This window comes from Dermacentor albipictus, chromosome 3 (genome assembly GCF_038994185.2).
Source record: "Dermacentor albipictus isolate Rhodes 1998 colony chromosome 3, USDA_Dalb.pri_finalv2, whole genome shotgun sequence".
NCBI lineage: Eukaryota > Metazoa > Arthropoda > Arachnida > Ixodida > Ixodidae > Dermacentor > Dermacentor albipictus.
In genome coordinates, this window is record NC_091823.1 from 177,961,865 (window position 1) to 177,988,272 (window position 26,408).

Below are 26,408 nucleotides of genomic sequence, written 5' to 3' on the forward strand. Positions count from 1 at the left end.
TTGCGCTGGCTAAGTGGTGCAAGCAAATAAATTAAGCTGCTAAACATGCAATGGGACATTTGTAGATTTGTTCTGCAATGCTGCAGTCCTGAAAAGCTTTAGAGTTAAGTGATATCAGAATACTTTCTCTGTAAAGCATGCAGCAATGTTCAGCATTGTAGGAGGCTGCCCCAAACAGAGGTTTATTTGCTGTGAAGTTAAAATGAGGTTCCTGTTAGGGTGACTATATAAAATTTGCGCTTTTGTTCTATTCTTCAGGCAGATCAGGCAGACATAGATGGGAAAATGTATTTGTTTTGGACAATGGCAGTAATGCATAGGTAATAGTTGTACACATAGATATTACATTGCTATTGTTTAACCAAGTGGTGCCCCGCCATGCCAAAATTTATAGGGATCGATAAATGTATTTGACTTTGTCTATACCACCCTGCACACTGGTGCATCATGAAAATGTATCACGCTGGAGATCTAATGCAGTTTACCAATTTTCATGAATATAATGCAAGACTTTTTTTTCAACAGTTTCTGGCCTCATAAAGCACTTCACGTTATATTCTTGTTGGCGACAAGGCTATAATGCAGTTTTCTTGCTGCATATTTTCTGGCACTTCAGAGTGCGGCGACCTAAACCACTGGGCAGAAATACGGGAATCACTACCGCATGTGGAGCCGTGTTCAAACACACGAGGAAACACGACCTTGCCTTGTTTGACAGTGTCGCGGGCACTTCAGAAGAACTTCCGGTCCAATCACCTTGTCGGCATGCAATCGCCATCCACTTTTAGGCGTTGCTTTTTCTTTCATTTTGGCTACACATCTCATTTTAAACCTATATACACATTCTTGTTCTAAAACACTCGTAGTCCTCCACTTGTGTTAGATTTGCAGTAGCATTATTTATATGCAAATGACCAGCGCTCCAATTTCCCTCTTATCGCACAGTAAGATACTAGTACCTAAACCATTCTGTATAGGAGAAAACCAAAGCTGAACTGCGGAACAGTACCAAGCAGGAGCCTCAGTGCAGTTTCAAGTAGACATATTGTATTGGTCACGCAGAGGTGCCCAGCGTACCTCTTTACTTGCTGCACAATTAAGCCTAGTGAAACTTGGATGTTTATGTAGCTTCAACCATGTGCTATTGGCCGTTGCTCATGCCCTCAGCAAATGTGGAAGATTATCATGGCATTTCTTTTTCTAAGTTTTCCTTTTGCAGTGGGATTACGGTACGTGTAAGTAGGAAACGAATCACGTAGGCGATCAAAAGCCAATAATTAGTAAGATTGGATAATTGTGCAGTTTGATGACTCAGAGTAAGTAGAAATACACCATAAACACGGCCCAATTAACTTTTACTTGACACAGGGCTAGAGCATACAGTAACCATACTGTATGTTCATACGGTCTCACGTAAATTTAAAGGGTATTGTAGCTTTCCAGTGCATGCTTCTATTGTTGCATTTGGTCAGAGGGCTGGTAACATGTTTCACATGTCTAGCAACAAGAGATAAAATGTGGCAGTTGTATTTTTTTATGATTTGATAAAATTTGTAGGCAGGTCCCTTAGAAAAATAACGCCATAAGATAAACGCAGTGACGGGACTTTCTCTGCACGTCTTGCAGGTTCAGAAATGTAAGGTAGGAGCTGTTGCCAAAGCTCCGACCAGATCGGAAAGCCAGTATAAAATGGCCCACACCGCTGATCTCTACTACAGGCGGTAGACAGCACATCGAGCACCATCGAGTGAAACCAACCTTGTCCCGGAAGTTGGCTCTTCATGACTTTGCAGCAGCACTGCGTCTGCCCAAGTGTGTGGCACTTCTTCCGCCAAAATACCTGCCTGTTTTGCCGTAAACTACCTAAGAAGGCCAGAACCGTGTTTCAAAAAGATGTTCAGACTTTTTTCATTGCAGCACCCATAGCGTCCCTGCATAAGTGGTGTTCACTGGACACACTGGTAAATGAGAATACACTTTATGTAGGAAAACCCTATCGTGTATGGGTACAGATTGTCGTAAAAGTGTTTACCAGACATATATACGCATCTCCTAAAATGTGAAATACCAGCAAGAAAGATTTTTACGGCAACAATATTATCATATCAGCACACAAGACGCTACATGACAACGCATTTACATTGGCTTCACTTGCGTTCGGCGCAACTGGCATCCAGCAAAGCATATTAGAGATCCGTGGTGCACAGTGTTTTGTGTCCTCTTTCTCGAGGCCAACTGAACACATGGTCTATTGCTTCCAAAGTAGAAAAACTGAGCACAAAGGTTCTGATCCCTGCCTTTTAAAGATGATGGTACTGGGCAAAGCAAGTTATGTGCCATAGTAGATTTGCGTGGGGCATGCCAGAAGCTCAAAAAGCTTGCTGATTGCTTGCAAAAGGCCAAGGTATTGTTAGCATCTTGAAATTCTTCTTGTACCCTCATAGATTATTTGTGTAGCGGAAACAGCTCTCACAACTAGAAAAACAGCCTTGGGAGCATGAAACACTTCACGAAACCATCTTCAATATAGAATCATGCGCCTGCATCACATAATTTCAAGGATGCATGAGTGAGCCCACTAGTGAAAACTTAAGAGTGTTCGTGATGTTTCCCATGCACTTTATCTGCAGGTCAACCCATATCGCGAGGCTCAAGCTGATGTTGCCTTTAGAGGAATTGCGGCTGCGAGCTTGCTTGCTGAGAGCCGGCTTTTGAGAATGCAGAATCAGCTCAACACATTAAATGCCAGAGCACATGAATCTAACTTGCGATGACGGTGCAAACTACACCACGCGCACCGCTTGTTGGCATCGATAGCACTTGTGGTTTCGGTGACCTGTGCGACAAGACTCGCCGTAACCTACAATATTTAAGCTTCATTTCGATTTTTTATTTTTTCCTTTTCAAATGTATGAACCCGAACAGAAGCGAAATTATCTCACTAGAGGGGGATCGCGCAGTGCGGCCAAACCGAATGTGCGCGCCTGTCAATGGTGATCACTGGACGGCGCGCACTATATCTTCATTTATGCTTGGGCCACGCGCTCCGTTGTTCAAGTTTAATTTGACGCTGATAGTAGCTTGCTAGCATATCGCCGAGAGTCTTATTCATGCGCTCAATAAGACCATGCATGCGCGGGTGGTAGGCAGTTGTCCTCCTGTGGCTTTTCCGAATGTGTTACAGAATAACGTGGGCGAGCTCCGCTATAAAGGCCGTTCCTCTATCGATGCTGAGGACCTCTGGCGCACCTTGTCACCGCAGGATGTTCTCGACGAAAAATTGCGCCATTTCTGCTGTGCGACGTTTCGGCAGAGCTTTCGTTTCAGAAAAGCGGGCAAAGTAGTCCGTCACCACCGAAGATACACTGATTTCCAGATGTTGACGTCGGAAAGGGTTCCGACAAATCCATCCCAATTTGCTGAAATGCTCGGCAAGGAGGCGCGATCGGCTATAGGTACCCTGCTGGCCTTGTCGGAGGTGTCTTGCATCGCTGACAATCTGAACATGTCTCGACGTAACAGGTGACTTCGGCGGTTAGGCGCTGCCAGTAATACTTGTCCTGTATCCTCGATAGCGTCCACGAGAATCCGAGGAGCCCAGCGGTCGGATTGTCATGTAGGGTGTGCATTACTTCTGAACGCAGAGCTGAGGCAAGAACAAGTAGGTAGTAGGCGCGGACTGGTGAGAAATTCTTTACGTGTAGGTTGTTTTGAAGTGAGAATGAAGACAACCCTCGACATTAAATTGCCTAGACACACCGTCGGTGTTCCCGTCCGAATACTGAGACGAGGCTTTTTAGGTCCGGGTATGCTCGTTGCTGTTCGGCGAAGTGTTCCGAGCTTACTTTTCCATGGAAGGCGTCGACATGTTCCTCCTCTCATACGGTATCCTTTCTGGTTCAGCAGGTTTCTTACAGTAAGGGAGACCTATCTATCTACAGACAGATTTCCTTAGCCTCTAGTTGCAGTAAACATTTAGGACATGTCGTCTACAAACATATTATTGAGTTTGTTGAGGACAACAGCGTTTTAGCAGTCTTCCAGCATGGATTTCGCAGTGTCCCCAGCACCACTACGCAAATTTATGAATTTGCTCATGACATCTGCCATACACTTGTCCTAGGCCTTGAAATCAATGCGATATTCGTAGACTTTTTCAAAGCCTTTGATACAGTTGTACAATTTAAGCTTTTGCATAAACTAAAATAGTATTTTAAATAGCCCTTGCCTAGTTAGCTGTACCTCTAGTTTTCTCTCAGATAGGTCCCAATACACTTGCTTGGATTCCCCAAAATCAACTACAGTAGCCGTTACCTCTGGTGTTCCGAAGGGTTAAGTTTTAGAGGAGCTTCTCTTCCTCCTGTATACAAATGACCTACCAACTAAAATACATCTTTACTCCGATGACTCTGCTATCTATTTCAAGATGGCCAGTCATGAACACCACGCCGTTCTGAATGAAGCATTTTCCAACTTTTGTACTTTGTGTAACCAGTGGCAAATGAATAACAATTTTCGCAAAACTGTCTCTATGCCCTTCTCGATACGTACCACACAATTGCGTCTCCTATATTGTTTCAATGATATTCCTCTAGAAAACGTTTCTCAATATAAGCGCCCTGACATTCTATTCACACACGATTTATCCTGGTCCAAACATATTGAAGTGACCTGTTCCAAAGATCTTGCACGTCTAGGTTACCTAAAGTGTTCTCTGCGCACAGCCCTCAAAGAAACTAAATTGCTCACTTATAAAAAACTAGTGCGGCCCATCTTGCATTACCCTTCTGCCATTTGCAATCCATACTGAAATCTAACATGAAAACCTCGAATCAGTCCAAAAAGGAGCTATTCAATTTATATGCCGCCGTTACGACAAGGGATTCTGCCCCTCTTCTAACCTTCCCTCTTTGAACCTCTTTTCGCCAGTGGAGCGAGGTAATATAGAAAGTCTTAAACTGTTTTACACCACTGTTAACTCTAAACGTTGCTCATCCTTTGAATACATTAGGTTGCTAAAGCTTCTAACACACGGAATTTTCATCCTGTAAATATACCACCCATGTGTGCCCGCATTGACAAACTCAAATATAGTTTTTTTTTTCCACGAGCCGTTGAATAGTGAAACTTCCCCCCAACATACGAAAATTGACATTTGATAATTTTGTTCAGGCAATCTCTCATTGATGCCCGTGATCCCTAGGACCATATATTATACACAATGCTTATTGTATTTTTTTATTTTAGTTTATTTACGTGTACCTTACTGGCCTTCGAGAAGGGATTGTGCAAGGGGGAAATACAGTAACATATTAGTATGGAATCGGGAAAAAGAAACGTCAGTATAACTAAAGGAATATGTACGCAACATGGAAAATTAATACGACATTAGCAAATGCAATATGTAGAACATAACAATAAACGGTAAACCAAATAACAAATTAGCATAAAACATTATAAATATTTTTGCATGTATACAGTAGTAAAAAAACTAGGATCACTGAAATTGTTTTGTTGACATGTAGAAAAATGCAGGAAAGAAATTAAAAGAAGGCAAGACGTGTTATGCATGCATATATGCACGCAATACACGCATATATGCATGAATTGTCATGATTTTTTTCTTTTTCGGAATATTCCTTACAATAGTGCTTTGCGGTGTACCTTGTAGCTTTGATTTGTGTACCCCCTTTGGCTGTGTGTGTGGGACCTTTGATTTTGTACCCCACTCCTGCGATAACTCGCTTACGGTTGCAGTATGTATAAATAAATAAAAAGATCTTGCGGTGGCGGGTCAGTGGGGGTGCGTGATGGGCAATCGGAATCAGAGTGTTTTCGTTCGGGCTTGTATACTACAGTGAAGTAATACTCTTGCATTCTGAGGATCCTCCACACTAGGCGTCCTGAAGGATCCTTTAAATTCACTAACCAACACAACGCGGGATGGTTGCTGACGACTTCGATAGGCTTGGCACATAGGTAAAGTCAGAATTTCGCTTTAGCCCAAATGAACGCGGGGCATTCCTTTCGGACTTTTGACAGCGACCGCCTAGCGTAAGCTACCACCCGTTCCAGTTCGTCTTTACTCTGCAATAGGATGGCACCAAAGCCTACGCTATGGGCGTCACTGCGGATTTCTGTATCGGCCTACTCTTCGAATTGGGCAAGTAGCAGTAGTGACTGCATGCGGCGATTGGGTTGTTTAAATTCTTAAAATTGAAACATATTCTGTCGGCCTGCCACGGTTTCCACCTGGGCTCGACATCACTCAACATCACGTTTAGTTGGATGTGTGAGCGGCTCAGCGATGCGTAAAAAGTCCTTGACAAAACGTTTGTATTATGCACAGGTGGCAAAGAATCTATGCACGGCCCTCTTGTCAACGGCCTGCTGGAACTTCGCAATGGCAGCTGTTTTCTGTGGGTCGGGACGGACTCCAGATTTGCTGATGACATGGCCCTGATGACTTGATGGCCTAGTACTGTCGAAAGCCGCCTGCGGTTATCGTAGATATTTCCGGCCACTACGATGATGTCATCCAAGTAAACAAGACAGGTCTGCCGCTACAATCCTGCAAACACTGTGTCCAAGACACTCTGTAATGTTGCAGGCACCGAGAACTGTCTGAATGGCTTGACCTTGAACTTGTAGAGGCCGTCTGGAATGTTGAAGGCGGCCTTTTAGCGGTCCCTCTCATCGACTTCTATTTGCCAGTAGCCAGAGTTGAGATCCATTGACGACAAGTATTTTGCGTTGTAGAGCCGATCCAGCGCGTCGATGACAATCGACGATAAAACGTAGCGTTCTTTCCTTTTTCTTGAACAAGAGAACAGGGGATGTTCACAGGCTGTTCGACGGCTGGATGACGTCGTCGGGAAGCTTTTATTGGACTTATCTTAAGGCTTCAAGTTCTCATGTCAAAATTCGGTAAGGGCTCTGGCCGAGTGATCAAATGCACTCTTCGGTTACTGAACTGGAAAAGTTCATTGCAGTCCTGCAGGACGTACACTCTTAGCATGGTGGCATTTATTAAAGGGGTATATTCTCACAAATTTGTGCCCCTCTTATTTATAACGTAAACATTCACCTTTACAAAGTTGAATTCAATTTAAACGTATGTAGTCATGTGCTTAAACTAGAGTTTACAATAACCTTTAACACTTTAACCTTTTGTATGGGCACACAGTATTGAGCGCCTTTGCCGAAATATGCAGGTAACTTTCTACAGTATACCGGTTAACGGGAAGCTGAAAGCTTTTCCAGAAAAAAATGAGTGAAGAGCAGTACGCCGTGGTTTTCAACCCTCTCAATTCGAATATCGCATCGAAGTTGAGCGAAAGAAGGCGCAAACATGTTTTATTTCGCCAACAAAAACATCTGGAAATCAGTGTATCTTCGCTGGTGACGGACTACTTTGCCCGCTTCTCTGAAACAAAAGCTCTGCCGAAACGTCGCACAGCCGAAGTGGCGAAATTTTTCGTCGAGAACATCCTGCTGCGACATGGTGCCCCAGAAGTCCTCAACAGTGGAGCTCACCCAAGTTGTTCTGCAACACAGTCGGAAAAGCCACAGGAGGACAACTGCCTACGACCAGCGGATGAAGGGTATTACGGAGCGCCTGAGTAAGACTCTCGGCGATATGCTAGGAATGTACGTCGACGTCGAACAGAAGACCTGGGGTGCGATCGGAGATCGTTTTTCGGCTCGTGCGTTCGGTTACCAGCGCGCGCGATGGGCCTGCTCCACGCCGACGTCACTACCGCGGGGCACAGCTATGTTTTTGGTTACGTCAAAATGAGGACACGCTTCTGTCAATCATCGTGCAACCGAGCACGTCGTCTGCTAAGCGCTGAACCCAACGGCAGTTGGGAAGTTTCGAGCGATCCCACACTCGTTACGCGACCGGCTTCTCATGGCGCATCAGGATGATTGGATTGGATCCAACGGGCGGCTGCGGCCGCAACATGGCACGCTCGGATCCAATCCATAGTTTATTTCGAGAAAATGGCGCTAGCGGTGAGAATTTCGGTTGTTGCATTGGCGTTGCTTGAGAAGGAACGAGAGCAGTGGAGGTGCGAAAGACGTTTGATGAAATGCCAGAAAGCGAATTCCGGCGTCGCTTTTTGTTTCTCGCAACAAATAGTGTGTTGGTTGTGTGGCGAATCCGACCACACTATCAGGTACCAGCGAGTCACTGGAATGTTGCTGTTGCCTCTTCAGAAGTGTGCCACCATTCCCGTCCTCTTCTTTTTTTCATTTTTTTTCATGGATTTGCGCGACACCACCTATGGACGACGCAGAGAAACCAATAGTTATAACCAATGGGCTCCACAGCCACCGTAGTCCTCCATAAAGAAAGCAACGAAATCCCAATAAAGAAAGGCATCAGGCAGGGAGATACGATCTCTCCAATGCTATTCACAGCGTGTTCACAGGAGGTATTCAGAGACCTGGATTGGGATGAAATGGGGATAAAAGTTAATGGAGAATACCTTAGTAACCTGCGATTCGCTGATGATATTGCCTTGCTTAGTAACTCAGGGGACCAACTGCAATGCATGCTCACTGACCTGGAGAGGCAAAGCAGAAGAGTGGCTCTAAAAATTATTCTGCAGACAACTAAAATAATGTTTAACAGTCTCGGAAGAGAACAGCAATTTACAATAGGCAGCGAGGCACTGGAAGTCGTAAGGGAATACATCTACTTAGGGCAGGTAGTGACTGCGTATCCGGATCATGAGACGGAAATAATCAGAAGAATAAGAATGGGCTGGGGTGCGTTTGGCAGGCATTTTCAGGTCATGAACAGCAGGTTGTCATTATCGCTCAAGAGAAATGTGTATAATAGCTGTGTCTTACCAGTACTCACCTAAGGGGCGGAAATTTGGAGGCTTACGGAAAGGGTTCTACTCAAATTGAGGACGACGCAATGAACTATGGAAAGAAGAACGATAGGTGTAACGTTAAGGGATAAGGAAAGAGCAGATTAGGTGAGGGAACAAACGTGAGTTCATGACATCTTAGTTGAAATCAAGAAAAATAAATGGGCATGGGCAGGACATGTAATGAGGAGGGAAGATAACCGATGGTCATTAAGGGTTACGGACTGGATTCCAAGGAAAGGGAAGCGTAGCAGGGGGCGGCAGAAAGTTAAGTGGGCGGATGAGTATAAGAAGTTTGCAGGGACGGCATGGCATCAATTAGTACATGACCGGGGTTGTTGGAGAAATATGGGAGAGGCCTGTGCCCTGCAGTGGGCGTAACCAGGCTAATGATGATGATGATGATGATGACTACGCAGTATAAGCGCGAAGTGCTCACGCCTTAGTGCGCCATCCAAGCGCTGGGCTCTTTTGATATCCAAGAGACCATAAGGGCCATTGTGCGCGAAGAACTGCGCAAGGTCTTGCCTTCGTCGCAGACTGAAATTGCCTCGATTACTCACATCGTGAAAGATGAGGTTCAGTGATCGCTGAGAGCTCCTCCTAATTACCGCAGCCCCAGCCAGAAGCGATGACCTACGCCGCCGTCGCGCGCCGTGAAGGTCCCCCTCCGCGACTGCGCCAGGGCCCTGTCACACCGCAGTTCCGTCGTCCGCCGCCGCGGCCATCAGCACGACCACCCGTCGCCCAGCGCACCTACGCGAGGAAGACGGATATTTGGAGCGCCCCCGACCACCGCCCGCTCTGCTACCACTGCGGCGAAGCCGGCCATGTGTACCGCCGATGCCCATACCGCCGCCTGGGATTGCGAGGATTCGCCGTCAACGCACAGCGCCCGAGGTAAGGTCAACGCTCTCATGACATCGCCAAGTACCTCGCCGCTACTCTGTGGAGCCCTCAACGACCGTCCCTTTCGCCGTCACCTGGCTGCTACCTGTAACCGCAGCGCTGACCTTACACTGGCCCAGCCCATGGCCAATCGGTGAGTCCACACCCGGAAAACTATAAGCAGCAACCGATGGAGGTGCGGTTGCTGTTCGTCGAACTGACGAAGATCCTCCACCACCGACGAACACGACGAAGAGACCATCTTGACGACATAATAACGATACGCCGCCGTCCCTACGAACTCAGGAAGCCAAGACTACACCGACGAAAGACGACTTGACGACGCGACGTTCCAATTCCAGTTCAACACGACGCAGCCGTGATCAGACGCCAAGGCCTAACTGTAACGCAAGAGAAAGAACCACCGACATCGACGTGCTTCTCGACGGCCACGCAGTCACCGCCTTAGTAGACACAGGAGCCGATTACTCCGTCATGAGTGGACCCATCACAGCCCAGTTGAAGAAAGTTAAGACTGCTTGGGAAGGCTCGTGAATTCGGACTGCTGGAGGACACCTCATCACGTGGACTGGAATCTGCATGGCAAGAATTACAATTCATGACTGGACTTACGCTGCAACCTTCGTTATTTGCAGCAGTGTTCACGAGACGTCATTCTCGGCATGGACTTCCTCAACCAACACGGCGCAATCATCAACCTGAAATCGAAGTCAATAACGCTGTCGGAAGATCAAGCGATGCCGCCGGAGAGCCCTCGTAGTCACCCCGCCTTGTGTGTGCTCGAAGATCAAGTGAGCATCCCACCTCGCTCCAGCATTGTTATCCCGGACGGCACCGAAACGCCCGCTGACGTAGAAGGCGTCTTCGAAAGCCACCAATGTCTACTGCTCGACCGGGAAATTTGCGTCGCAAGAGGGATCGCTTGACTGCACGAAGGAAACACGCGAGTGTTACTGACAAACTTCATCCAGGAGTTCAAGCACATCAACAAGGGCACGACGATCGCATACATCGAGGAAATTCTGAAAACCAGCCATGCGTTTGTCCTCTCGGATTCTGCCGCATTTACTCCGACGACCGTAGTTCCCGAGTCAGACTTCGACATAAATCCACGTGTCCCCGTGATTAAGCGGCAACAGCTCAAAAGTCTGCTTCGACGATACAAAGACTGCTTTTCGACGTCATCGAGGATTCGACAAGCACCAGTTGCAAAGCATCGCATAATAATCGAAGAGTGCGCTCGACCACTCCGCCAGAGCCCTTGCTGAGTTTCGACGCGAGAACGCGAAGCCATACGACAACAAGTCGACGAAATACTGCTCGACGACATCATCCAGCCGTCCAAAAGCCCGTGGGCATCTCCAGTTGTTTTAGTGAAGAAAAAGGACGTGACCCTACGTTTCTGCGTCGATTATCACCGACTGAACTAAATCACGAAGAAAGACGTATACCCCCTGCCACGGATAGATGACGCATTGGATCGACTCTGCAATGCTAAATACTTCTCATCGATGGACCTCAAGTCTGGCTACTGGCAAATAGAAGTCGACGAAAGGGATCGCGAAAAGACCGCCTTCATCACGCCAGACGGCTTCTATGAGTTCAAGGTTATGCCATTTGGACTCTGCTCGGCACCTGCAACGTTCCAGCGCGTGATGGACATGGTTTTAGCAGTATTAGAGGCCATCAAGTCATCATGGCTCACTCTGAAGCCGGAAAAATGTCGCTTCGCTTACGATGAGCTTCTATTCCTAGCCCATGTCATCAGCAAACCTAGGTTTCGCCCCAACCCGCAGAAGGCAGCTGCCATCGCAAAGTTCCCGCAGCGAATCGACAAGAAGGCATCGCGCAGATTCAGTGGCATGTGTGCCTACTACAGGCGCTGTGTCAAAGACTTTCACGTATCGCGGAGTCGCTAACACATCTAACGAAATGTGATGCCAAGTTCAAGTGGGAAGCACCGCTGGCCGACGCATTTCAAGAGCTCAAACGACGCATGCAGTCGCCGCCGGAATTAGCACACTTTGACGTGGACGCAGATACTGAAATGCACACTGACGCCAGGAGCCCAGGCCTTGGTGCCGTCCTAGTCCAGAGGAAAGATGGACTTGAACGGGTTATATCTTATGCTAGCTGGTCACTGTCAAAAAGCGGAAGGCAATTACTCTACGACTGAAAAGGATTGCCTCGCCATCATTTGGGCTGCAACAAAATTCCGCCCTTACCTCTATGGCAGGCCATTCAAAGTCGTCAGCGACCATCACGCGTTGTGTTGGCTAGCGAACTTAAAGGACCCTTCAGGATGGCTGGCGCGGTGGAGCCTCAGACTGATAGAATATGACGTCACCGTAATATACAAGTCCGGAAGAAAACAATCTTACGCCGACTGCTTATCACGCGCCCCCATCGATCCCCCACCGCAAGGCGACGAGGACGACGACGCCTTCCTTGAAATAATAAGCGCGGGAGACTTCACTAAACAGCAGCGAGCAGACCCGGAGCTAACAGGCATCGTCGAGTATTTGGAAGGGATGGTGGTGGTGGTGGTGAATTGTAGCAACAGGCGGGTTTAACCTGGCGAACAAGGCCGGCAATTGCTCCGCCCGAGCGTCTCGCACAATACCGCTGATGGGTTTCACCATATGTCCATCAACCCAGTGTCTCTTAAGAATTCGATCAGGAGACGTGAAGTTTCTTTGCGGGCCATCACTGATCCCTCGGGAAATATAAGGTGTTGCAGGCACGCATGCGGAAGGTCCTTGTTTTGCAAATTCTTCAGGAGAGTGTCTCTTTCATCTTGGAATTGCTGGCAGGACCACAAAAAGTGCTCAATGTCTCCTGTCTCGTTGCATGCCGTACACTTCGGAGAATTGATTCACCCCGTTTTAAATAACCAGGCCGGTGTGTTAGCAGATCCTGTCCTTATACGATATAGAAGTGAGGCTTCCTCTCGGTGCAATCTCTTGGGTACGCAGGGCATATGCGCTGGAACCCAAAGCGACGCAAAGTGATTTCGAATTTCAGACTTTTGCACTTAGTTACTCTTTGGAGCCTTGATTTTGGGAGGATGCTAGAGCGCTGCGTGTGCAAGCGCATCAGCTTTTTCGTTTCCTGAGACACCAATGTGGGAGGGAATCCACTGAACCTTTACTGTGAAGCCTTTGTTGTTGAGTTCCTTCACGATGGCTAGGGATTTGCGTGGGAACTTGAGGGATGGCAAACCACGGTATACTTGTTGTAATGCCGCCTTTGAGTCCGTGAGGGCAACCACATTCTGCAGAGGCAAAGTCTTTAATTTGCGCAGAGCAGAAGCTATCGCTATGCCTTCCACAACTGTCGACGAGGCTATACAGTCCAGACGCCCAGACCACGTATATCTTAGAGAGGGAATGTAGTATGCAGCTGCACAGCGGTCTTCGTCTGCCTTGACAGAGGCATCTGTGCATACTTGTAGGTGATTTGGGTAAGTCGTGTTCAGGTGTTCCAGGACTTATGACTTGGCTTCTGCAGATGGAATGCAGCTCTTTGATTGCAATCGTGGTACACTTAAGTTGCATGTGATGTCCTCGAATGTCCAGGGTGGTTCTACCCTTTCCCTCGGTCTCGAGCAGCGCAATCCTAATACGCGAAGCGTGTTCAATGCTGCATAAAAATTTGAGCGCGGCCTGTTACCTATACGTCGTAAGAGGGCTCTACCGGGCGTAGACTCACTCAATCGTAGTAGCTGGGTCATCAGAGCCTCGGAAGCCTGAAGTCGTAGAGGGCGTGACTCAGCTTCGTAGAGCACTTTCTTGTTTGACGCTGGCTGAGGGACTCCAAGGCAAAGTCGGATACCTTTTCTGTGGATGGCTTCTAAGCGCTCGTATTGGCTGTCTGAGGGAACACCGACGTTGTCCCTAGGGCATTTAGGCGGGGGTTGTCTTCGTTCACGCTACGAAACAACCTGCTTGTGAAGTAGAACTTCTAACCAGTCAGGAGCAACTACATTCTTGTTGTACCGTCAGCGCTGCCTCCAGAAGTACTGCACGCCCTACACGACGATCCAACCGCTGGGCACCTCGGATTCTCGCAGACGCTGTCGAGGATACAGGAAAGGTATTACTGGCCGTATCTGACCGCCGACGTCGCCCGTTACGTGAAGACATGCCGAGGCTGTCAACGACGCAAGACACCACCGACAAGGCCAGCAGGGTTACTACAGCCGATCAAACCTCCTCGTCGACTATTCCAGCAGATTAGGATGGATTTGTTGGGGCCATTTCCATCGTGAACATCCGGGAATAAGTGGATCGTCGTGGTGACGGAATGTCTCACCCGCTTCGCTGAAACTAAAGCTCTACCAAAAGGCAGCGCAGCCGAAGTGGCGAAATTTTTCATCGAGAACATCCTGCTGCGACCCTGTGCCCCAAAAGTACTCATCACCGACAGAGGAACGGCTTTTACAGCAGAGCTCACCCAAGCCATTCTGCAATAAAGCCAGACAAGACACAGGAGGACAGCTGCCTACACTGGCGTAGCAACAGGGGGGGCCGTGGGGCCGTGGGCTCCGGGTGCATGGGGCCAGAAGGGGGGGGGGGGGGGTGTCATATGCGTCTGAAGACACCCGAATATTGGCGATATCCCCGCCTCCCTCGACTACACCCGGGGGGGGGGGGGCGTGACAGAAGAGCTAAGGGCCCCGGGTGCCAGACAACCTAGCTACGCCACTGGCTGCCTACCATCCGCAAACAAATTGTCTCACGGAGCGCCTGAACAAGGCCCTCGCTGACATGCTAGCGATGTACGTCGACGTTGAGCACAAGACGTGGGACGTGGTCCTGCCGTATGTAACCTCCGCTTACAACACGGCGGTGCAAGAAACAACACACATCACGCCATTCAAGTTGGTTTAAATCGACGACGACGCTCGACGCCATGCTGCCGCACGTCACAGACGAGGGGAATCTTGACGTCGCTAGCTATCTCCAGCGCGCCGAAGAAGCCCGACAGCTCGCCCGCCTACTGATCAAGAACCAGCAGCGTACCGATAGCCGACACTACAACCTCAGACAACGTTTCGTCTGGTACCAGCCCGGCGACCATGTTTGGGCATGGACCCCTATACGCCAACGAGGACTTAGTGAGCAACTATTGCGACACTAGTTCGGACCCTACAAGGTCATCCGACGTATTGGCGCACTGGACTATGAGGTCGGACCAGACGGCATTTCGCATTCACAGTGGCGCCGCGCACGATCTGAAGTGGTCCATGTGGTGCGTCTTAAACCCGTTTACGGATGCTGGCGAACTTTCCTTATTTTCTTGTTTTCATTGCTACGAGTGCTTCTTTATTTCGTTTGTGTGCAGCATCGGGTATGCTTTTTAAGAGGGGGTATTGACACGTGTACTTGTTTGTCTCTATCGGGCGACACGTTTTACCGCCTAACAAATGTTATCGCAATGCGCAGGACGCGCCTGCATGTATCGGAAGTTTCTGGAATGTTATCGATGCTTCTATCCGCTGTCTCTGACCGAACCTTGTGTAATCTGATCGCATGAGTGCTCGACGCGAATAATGTAGAACTTTGCGGAAGGCACGCGGGTCCCAGCTAATACTCTGGAACATTCCACGCATGATGTATAAAAGCTGACACGCTTGACCCACTGGTCAGATTTTCGACGATCGCCGACCGTGTTCGCCGCTGTCATTGAGCTACAAGTGTAGCCTGGTTTTGTGGGCACAGGTTCGCCCAATAAAAGTTAGTTTTGTCTCTCACAGTATTGCTACTGTGTTCTTCAATGTCACCCCCACGTGACAGTATTATATTAACTGCCAATATTTGTATTTCGCGACGGTTTGCCATGTAAATATTTTTCATTATAATTTTTTAACCTTGGTGTGTACGAGTGCTGTCGCAGTGCTTTAATATATGAATAGAAGCTTTCAGGGTAAGCGGAGCAGAAAAAATGCCCTTTCGTAAACACGGCACAATTCAGTGGGTTCTACAGTGAGATTCGGCCAATGTCACCGCGCGGCCAGTGGACCTGCAAGAGAGCACAAACACAGCCCGCTTGACGGCTAAGTGAGAAAGGAGGGCTACGCGGTCAGTCTCCCTCTCCTAACGACGCGCCCTCTCCCTCTATCTTCTGAGCTCAGCAGTGACGTCATGGAAGCTTTTATTTGCTTGTGCATTATTTTCAGTTAGATATCCAGTAACCGCCACTGGTTGAAACAGCGTTGCCGCCCCGTATCGGCATGGGAGCGCATGTCCCAGGGGAGGTATAGCTAGTATCCGCGCCCTGACCGAACCTTATGTAATCTGATTGTATGTATGCGTGACGCGAATGGTGTAGAACTTCCTGGAAAACACGCGGACGCCAGCGATTACTTTGGAGTGTTTGATCGCTTGTGTACAAAAGCTGGCGCACGTGACCGGCAGATCAGATTTCGACGATCGCCAACTGCGTTCACCGCTATCGTTGTGCTTTAAGTGTAGCCTGTTTTTATGGGCATAGGTTCGCCCAATAAAAGTTAGTTTCGCCATTCACAGTATTGATGCTTTGTTTTTTACCGTCACAACTACTTGACAATACCTCGGCATATACTTAAACAAAGGAAAGCCTTACTAAAGCACCCACAAGGATAAGCTGAAAAGGAAAGCGGAATGTTGCAATAATGAAATGTAGAACACTTTGGGACCGCACAAAATATGAAGTTTTGTGCGGGATCTGGAAAAGAGTCATGATGCCAGTGCTAATGTTCGGAAATGTCATTCTGTGCCTAAAATCGCATATATTGTCGCGATTGGAATTTAAACAAAGATTGGTGGGCAGGTTGCTTTGGGAGCACGCGGCAAACAACAAATGCGGCTTTGCAAGGAGGTATGGATTGGACCTCGTTTCATCACCATCTCCATCAACATCTTATGTCCGCTGCAGGCCTTCGTCCTGCAGTGGACAGCAAGGCCTTCGTCCTGCAGGCCCTGCGATCTCTAATAAGCCCTGTCCTCCGCCAACCGATTTCAGCTAGCGCCCACGAATTTCCTAAATTCATCGTCTCACCTAATCTTCTGCTGTCCTCAAGTGCGCTTCGCGTATCTTGGTACCTATTTTGTAACCCTAATGGTCCAACGGTAGACTGTTTGTGCTCGAATATACGCAAAGAAAATAAGTTTTTGAGAGGCTAAGGAACATAGATAAGGATGAATGGACGACTAAAGTGCACAAGTATATTTGCCTGAAAAGAGTGGGCGAATACAGGAAGAGTTCAAGGCAGTTGGCAACCAAGTACATGTTAATTAAAAGTGTAAATAACAAGAGTCAGCAGAAAGAAAGTGAGAGAAAGAGGGAGAGATAATTTTATGGAAGGAATGGAAACAGAAGACACCATAGAGATATTCAATACTGGGAAAAAGAAGTTCACAGCGAAAATCTGTATGATAACATGAAGTGCCTTGCTATGTGTGGCTCGAGCTGACTCCTAAGGAAAAAAAAATGCTGCAGCAAATATTCGCAATAAGATGAGGCATGCGTGTGCTGCACCAAAATCTTGAGTCCACTCTTTACATCTTAGAGGAATGTGAAGGGATTCACCCAGTGAGACCAGTCGGTGACGTATACCTTATAGAAGCAGTTGAATTCAAAGAGGACGTAAGCATCAACCGGTCAGCTGTTGAGATAAGCTAGAGGTATTTGGAGCAATCGTTGTAAAAAACAAGGGAAGAGATTGATAAGACCGGATCCGTTACAGGCATAGGCAGCGGTACAAGGTAGATAGAGAAGTTTTGAGGAAGAGAAAAACATAATAATGTGATGCATGCAAAAATTCTAGGATGAAAAGCATATACTGCATACCTGAGTAACTCGAGCAGGCTATATGGCTACTTGTCGCCTCCTTGTTTCAAAGGGGATAGCAATAAATCAGCACCATCATGTATTCCACGCTTCTTGAATAAACTGCAGTTGAGAGACCACCACACTGTCCTGGTGCCCGATTTCGCTGTGTGCGTCCCTGGTGCTGTTTTATAAATATTTCCACATCAACTAGCACAGCTGTCTCTACTTTTGCTGTATATACTCGCATATTATCTCAGGTCACAAAGGCCAGGGTCTTTACTGCGGCAAGTCGCAGTAACGCGGTGCACTTGAAAAAGGACGTGCAGGAGGCAAGCCAGCACAAAAGAACGTCTTTGTCTTGTTTTTATCGTGCCCGTGCTCTCGAGCGGCCCGGTCGTCGTTTTTGTCGCCGTCATAGTGCAGCTGGCACAGATAGGGACGCGGCGTCACCTTCCCTCCAAAGCGAGCATCGCCCCAATGCTCCTCAAATGGTGGTCGCTGGAATCGATTAACAGCTTGTAGGTGTCCACATTATTCAGACAGATACGGCTTTATGCGCACCACGCGCGCTATCTCCGGCACCTGTTGCCGGCGTTTGGAGCTGCATGAACCGTCACCCACGACCTCGTAATTTACGTCGCTAATACGGCGCAGAACCTAGTATGGTCCGAAGTATCGGCGTAGATGTTTTTCAGAGAGGCCTCGGCGTCGTACCGGTTACCAAACCCAGACACTTTCCCCGGTTGTATAAGCGAGGAATTGGTGGTGGTGATTATATCGACGGGCGTCACGTTCTTGCTATGTAGTTATTCTGAGGCGCGCTGTGTGAATTCTGCGGCATCTTCGTGTGAATCATTGTAGTCATGAGGCCGCCTAGCATCAAGCATCGCAGTGACTTCTCCACATGGATCAAAGCCAACGGTGTCATTTTTGTGGTTTCCTGGCGTGCCGTATTACATGCGAATGTCACGTGCGGCAGTAGGTCGTCCAATTCTTGTGCTCCACATCGACTACATGCAAAGCATGTCAGCGATAATCTTGTTGAGGTTGAGGCGTTCTGTCAACCCATTCGTGTTTGGATGATAGGCTGTCGTCTTCCTATGCGCTGTGCCATTGCGTGTGAGCACAATGCGCGAAAGCTCAGCTGTGAATTCGGTTCCTTTGTCGGTGATCACGACCTCCGGAGCACCGTGTCTCAGGACAATGTTCTCGATAAATATCCGTGCCGCCTCAGCTGCAGTGCCGCTTGGAATCGCTTTAGTTTCCGCGTATCGGGTGAGATAATCCGCCGCGACTATGACCCATCGGTTTTCGCTGTCAGATATTGCGAAAGGACCGAGAAGGCCCATTCCAATTTGAGTAAACAGCGTTCAACGGGCTGCAGTAGACCAGCGGGTTCAGTCGCTGGTTCTTCGCGTCGCTGGTACTCAAGGCATGCTCGAACGTAATGTTTCACCTCTTCTGCGAGCCTTAGCCAGTAGTATCTTTCCTTGATTCGTGCTAATGCTCACGTGTAACCGAGCTGGCCCGAGCTGGCTTCGTCACGGCAGGCTTGCAAGACCTCGTGGCGCAGATTTTCGGGAACTACTAGCAGATAGCTCTTCCCTGTTGAGGAGACGTTCATCCTATAGAAAATACCATTACGCAAACAGAATTAAGCTAGATTCCTTCAAAATAATCTCGACATATTCGTACCTCACCCTTTCAAGAACTGTCTAACTGAGTTTAGCTCCCGGTCGTCTTCCTGTTGCCGAGGGATGGCGGCCGCATCAACAACTACTAAGAAACCTGCGTATTCATCCTCGTCCGCTCTCGGCGGTGCAATCGGTGATCTCTAGTGGCAGTCAGCATCTAAGTGCTGCTTTCCCGACTTGTAGACTATTGTCATGTCGCATTCTTGAAGCTGTAAGGTCTAGCGTGCCAAACGTCTCGGCGGATGTTTCGTATTGGTCAACCAACAAAGGGAATGTTGGTCGCTTACAACTTGAAAAGCGCGGCTGTATAAGTACGGGCGAAACTTCGCGACCGCCCATAGCACAGCCAGGCATTCCTTCTCCGTGGTTGAGTAGTTGGACTCAGCACGTGACAGTGTTCTGCTCGCATAGGCAACTACTCTCTCGGCACCATCTTGCCACTGAATGAGAGCAGCGCCAAGGCCCACGTTGCTTGCATCTGTGTGGATCACTGTTGATGCATCCTTGTCAAAGTGAGCGAGCACAGCAGGAGTTTGCAGACGTTGCCGTAAAACGTTGAATGCCGCTTCTTGCTCCTCTTCACATACAAACGCAACGTCTTTTCTTGTGAGGCACGTGTGTGTAGAGGCGAGGTGCGCAAAATCCGCGATAAATCACCGGTAATAGGCGCAGAGACCCAGGAAGCGTCTGATTGACTTCTTATCCGTTGGCTGTGGGAGCTTTGCGACGACTGAAATTTTATGCAGGTCAAGCCTAAAACCATCTTGAGGACAACCGGGCCGCTCGTACTCTCGAGTCGTCGTCTCGGTCGCCGTCAGTTTGTAGCTAGCACAAATAGTGACGCGGCAATACATTAGTCATATAATCAGAAGTCAACAAAGACACCAATGATTCCATACAGGAAACTGTAGTTTGAAAAGAAGAAAAGATAAATAATCTAAATAAAGGCTGATGAAAAAAAAGTCACAAGCCTGCATAGCACACGCAGCACAGTCAAAGCAGAAGAAGAGTGTACCAGGAGCGGGGAGTGGGTCCAACGGAAGCTGTGGCAAGAGGCCAGATTGAAGCAAGAAACGCTGAAACTTGAGGTGGCACTGCCGTAGCCTTTTTCTGGATCTCCGGCCCATCCCGTGCCTGGGCGGCCCGGTGGAAGCGCGCGTACTGGCCGCAGGGGGCGGAAACGTCCCATACCTTCCTTAGGGCACTCAGTTCCATGCCGATACATGGCGGCAGTGCCACTTCCACCACTGGCGATTACCGAATATCCAACTGGAAATAATTCCCAAACAAAACAATGCCTCCATGACGTCGCTGATGAGATGAGAAAGGAGTGGGAGAGGGCACGGAACCGGAAAGGGCACGTTTGCCAAGGAGCCCCCCTTTCCCACTTCGCATGCAAGCAGGCTGCGTTCGTGCTCTCTTGCAGGTCTGCTGGCCGCACGGCGACATTCGCCAGAGCGCGGAGCGGAAGCCACTGAACTGTGCTGTGTTTACACAGTGCTTTTCTTTTACCCTGGAAGCTTCTGTTCATTTCTTAAAGTACTGGGGAAGCGCTTGTACACACCAGTGCCAAGCAATTATAATGAAACATATTTGTATAGCAAACCGTCGTGAACTACCATCTTCACAGGTAATACATAACATTTTGTCAGTTCGTAAAAGTAGTCGCTTTGAAATTTCTAACTTGTGGTTAAGTTTAAGGCTACAGGTCAATTAGTCCACAGATATAGTCGGGGGTAGTGCAAGGAAAATAACTTCCTGGCACCATCACTCGTTAATTTGTTCGCGTGTTGTGAAAGGGATCAACTAAAGCTGGCAGATTTCTCAGTCAGCCAAAACTCAACACAAGTAAAAGTTGAAAGTTTTTGTTTTTATTCACAAATTCCGTACTAGAAGAAGACTGACCTCCACGCAGTGCGAATGCGTCAATCTGCTGGAGCAATTTTCGTTATCAATTCAAATTTGTACATAATGAGCGAACATAGATTACAGAAGATCCAAACCAATGCGAAAATTAAACATCATGGGCTGGTCACACGGAACTTGACTATCACATATGTTATGACGACGACACATCTAATGGCCTTAAGAAAGAAGGTACAACACATGTATTTCATTGACAGTATGAGAAGCAAGGATCCACAGAATTTAAGACTGCAGCCTCAAGCATCTGCACGAAAAGGAAGTAGCCCATAAATGCTCTCATTATTTGAACTACAGGCTGAATGAGGGAGCATATTTCTATAGCACCTACAAGCGCATTCAATCTGCTTATCGTCAGACTTTGCGTCATAATCACATATAAACAAAAGAACGGCGAGTATTAGGACGCTATTTTGACTCAACAGCAACGCAAGCAACAAACAATTGATAAAAAAATTAATAGCACTTTTCATCGCAAGGGGGTTACCAGTTTGTACTTATCTGCATTAAATACTCTATACTTTTATTGCTGGTATCAATAAATACATTTTACTAGCAAAACAAGTAACATCAAGCCTCGACTAAAATATAGGTACTCAAGAACATGCACAAACCGAAGCTGTGCCTCAAGCAAGGTGACGGAGCATATGGTATAGTCTACGCTGCAAAATTCAAATAAAATAGAGAGCTTAAGAGAAAGCTTTAGCTCGGGTGGTCCTATCTAAATACACATAAAAAGAGAATTCGCTTTTCTCGGTAACCATCGCCCAAATTCGACGAGCTTTGTTGCATTTAAAAGAAAGACAGAAAATTTAGTGACTACTGGTCTGAAATTTTCGATTTAGGTTGTCATTTTTGTATTCAAATTAGGCAAAAATGGAAATTTTTCACAGAACGAGACTATCAATTTACAACTCTATTTCTCAGCAGGGACACAAGATATCAAAATTATGTGAATTGCGTCTGATAGTGCATCTAAAGCGTGCAAATTTCGTAGGTTACAAATAAATGTAAAAAAAAAAACCTCTGTCATATAGAAATACAGCTTTTTCAGAACCCCCTCCCCCCTTATAGAAAAGATAATATGTTCACGTAAGACACAAATTGACATATCGAATTTCTCCGCTTTGAATGGTCTAATACATGCCGTTGAAAGAACCGCGATATCTGTTTTGATGCAGAGCAATTTAGAAACTTCATTCGTCTATGTTTTCAAAACATCCACATTTTTGAAATTTTTTAACAAAATACAAGCCCTAAATCGAAATTATGCATCTGACAGTCACCAGAATTTAACTTGCTCTCACAAATGCAAGAAATGTCATTAAGATTGTTCCTGGGGGAATCTCAGAAAAGCGTTTTTGCGTTTTACGTGTATTTGAATAGTCGGCATCGGTGTTAGGCCCGAACTAAAGCTTCTTCAGCACGATATCTTAGTAATGGTGCATTAAAACGCAACAATAAATTAGGTGCATGGATCCTTTTGCTATGATTGTGTGATGTGTGGTGCACGATATGGTGCGGTGATCGGGACGGCCAGGAGCAGACGACAAGGAGTGCGCACGCCGAGGCAAATTCCGTGCTGGAAGGAGAAAAACGGCAACGCCGAAGAGTGTCCGGCACGTAAACGCGCGGCGCAAGAAAAACAACTCAAAGAAGAAAAGCAAACAAATTAGGAAAGACCACGGGGCGTCAGGCTGCCAATCGGAGAATGCCTAATCGGCCAGAGAGAAGAAAAAGCGTGGTGCGCTGGCAGAAGGGGAAGACGCAGAGACGACGCCGGGAGAGTTCCAGGAAGTGACGCCAGGAGGAGGTCAGCCCCCGGGAGTTGAAGACGGGCCGTCGGGTTCGGGACCCGAGCCACCAGGACTTCACCCGACCGGGATCCCCTGCCAGCCCGTTCCTGTGCGTCGCCCGTCTACCCGAGCGTGCCGTCAGCTCCTCAAGGCCGGTGAGCTTCTGCGCCCGTGGGCAGGACGAGAACAGTCGGGCTACGGGCCCGAGTTCTACGCCAGCTGCTTGGCCAGAACGCCGCCCCCGTCTGTCGTGCCGCCTGCTGCCCGAGGCCGGCGTTCGAGCTTCTGTTCCCGTGGGCAGGACAAGAGAAGTCGGGCTACCGGCCCGAGCTATATACTCAGCTGCCCGGCCAGAACGCCGCCGCCGTCTGCTCGTGCCACCAAGCCGCCTGCTTTACCTTTCCAAGCCAGAGCTGGCGCGGTCCGGTCGCCCGGTCAGTGAACTTACACCACGACCTTTGGTGAGGCCGGCGCAACTCGTTGCGCCAACTTGTCGCCGCGTCTCCGCATCGAGACAGTTATGCGTCCCTGCCATCGTGGCAAGCCCGGACTCGCACACTAATTAGCTTCACACTAGCCCCAAGTGTGTTTCTTACGGCCGTGATGTCTATTTGAGTGTTTCTTTTATATTTTCTATTTTTTCTATTTATTTTAAGCCTTTTTAGTTCCATTAAAAGTTTGTGTGTGTGTTTGAAACCAACGGCTTTGTCCTCAATTGGGTTCTCGGAGGCTCCGCCTAAGAGAACCATTAAAACCTTTGAGTACACGAACCTCCGTCCCTTATTTGGGCATCACAGATTGCTCTTGAAATTTGATAAAATATAACGGCTGCCTTTCTTTATTTAGCCTTGGCTGTATGCGTCTACAACGTAAAGATGGCGCAATATGTATAGCCCAACAAACACGCACTCAAGGCCTTCAGTACAAGCATTTCACCGACATCATATGGGCTGCCTTCATGACGAATTATGGTGTTGGGCTGCTAAGCACGAGATCGCGTGATCGAATCCCAGCCTCGGCGGCCGCATTTCGCTGGCGGCCAAATGCAAAAAAACCCGTGTACTTAGATTAGGTGCACGTTAAAGAAACCCAGGTGGTCGAAATTCCCGGAGCCCCCCACTACGGCGTGCCTCATAATCAGAAAGTGGTTTTGGCACGTAAAACCCCATAATGTAATTTATTTTTTTTCATGACGAATTGGTCGAGCGTCACTCCTTCTGAATCAGTCATTACGAAGTCTGAAAAGCTTCGCAGAACTGGAATTCCCGCTGTTAGGAACCACAGAGCCACGCAACACATACGATGCCCCGATACAGCCATCCTCGTCTAACGTTTGGTTGCCCTGGTTTCCTGCGTCTTCCATTCGTTGCACACTTCATCAAGCTTTTCTGTCTTATCTTTCCCATCTTCATACTTCAATCAATTATGGGCTTTTACATGCCAAAACCACTTTCTGATTATGAGGCATGCCGTAGTGGAGGACTCAGGAAATTTTGACCACCTGGGGTTCTTTAACGTGCACCTAAATCTAAGTACACGGGTGTTTTCGCATTTCGCCACCATCGAAAAGCGGCTGCCGTGGCCGGGATTCGATCCCGCGACCTCATGCTCAGCAGCCCAACACCATAGCCACTGAGCAACCATGGCGGGTATCTTCATACTTCGGAAGGCAACCAAAGCAGATGACCAAGCGCGATCCGACTTGTGAAATCGCTGAGCGAGTAACAAGGGCGAGCGCAGGTAAGTTCAACGGACAAAAAAAAAAAACACTTCTCCCCCTTCGCCCGGTTTAAAATTAACAAAAAGCGAAATCAAGAAATATGTTAGGATGTCCGACAACCGCTTGGACCGCGCATGTTCCTTGAAACCGAAACTAGCACTTGACTTCTGGAGGCCGCGGCGGCGCCGAGCTGTCACCTGCTGGACGCGCCGTCACCTGCTCGACACAAAGTCGTGCTTGCATTATTTTCGTCATTTTGTGTCTAATTGATTATTTGTTGTTGGTATGTTCGGAAAAGAAGAATACAATAAAATTACTGCTTTCCCGTGAGTGGAGGTTCGTAGCTACTGTTAAACGATGCCGTTTGCACGATGTATACGCGCATAGACGGCCCGCGCATATGCCTATAGCATGTTTGGTAACTCGGCAGAGTGTTCGACGGATGAGAAGATGAGCCCACCTGGGGTGCGATCGGAGATGGTTGTTCGGCGCGTTCGTTCGGTTACCGGCGCGCGCGATTGGCCTACTCCGCGCCGACGTCGCCAGCCGCGGGGCGCCGCCCCGTTTTTGGTGACGTCAAAATGACGACACGCTCCTGTCAATCATCCGCCCACCGAGCATTTCGTCCGAACGCGGCGGGAGTTGAGAAGTTGGGAGCGATCATACGGCTTCGCATGGCGCGTCTGGTGGATTGGATTGGATCCAACAGGCGGCCTTTGCGGCTGCAGAATGGCACGTTTGCGAAACGCGTTTGAAGAAATGACAGAAAGTGAATTCCGGCGTCGTTTTTCTTTCTCGAAACAAATAATTCGTTGGTTGCACAGAGAAATCGACAACATCTTCGGTGCCAGCGAGCCACTGGGATGTTGTCGCTGCCTCTTGAAAAGTGCGCCACTCTTCTCGTCGTTTTTTTTTTCTTTTTCCTTCTCGCTGTGCGCGACACCACCTAGGGACGACGCAAAGAACCTTGTAGTTATAAATTGCAGTAGTCACACGTACTACTATTTGAAAACGTGTTTGGGCTTGAGAAGAAAAATACATTTTTTTAGATAAAGATTTAATTCATTTGGAAGACGAGAAACATTTGGTTTTGTAGTATACTGCTTGCGAGCAGACGACAAACGACGGAAGTAAACTTCCGGGGAGGTCACCGCTTCCTGATTGGCTGCTCTCTCCGCCCCGCTGTCACAAATTTTGCATACTGCAACTTTGTGACGTTGCAGCAACTGAACAGAACGCGCAGCGAACAAAATATCTCCGATCGCGCCACTGGTGCACCTAGAACGCCTCGGCAAAGGAACACTTCCGCAAAGGAGTTGCAGAACCGCATACAATAAACTGAAAGGTCAGACTAAGTTGTTGCTCTTCGGAGTCCGTGAAGATGAAGAAAGGCGCTGGGTGTGGGAGGGCAATCTTCACCGCACCGATCGGCCCTTAGAAGCTACCACTTGCGAGCTGCACTTGGAGGCAGATTGTATAAGGCAGCAATATATACATATTATTGAAGGCCGGGAAGTATCTACAAAGCGCGAAAAGACTGTGCTTCTGCCTGATGCGGGACCCAAAATCTTGCCGCAGCTTCCGGAGTATCTCTACGAGCGGTCCACACGCAGTCCCCAAGAAAGATAATGGCCTCACAAGCAACAGATGAAGGCCAGTCAGCAAAGAG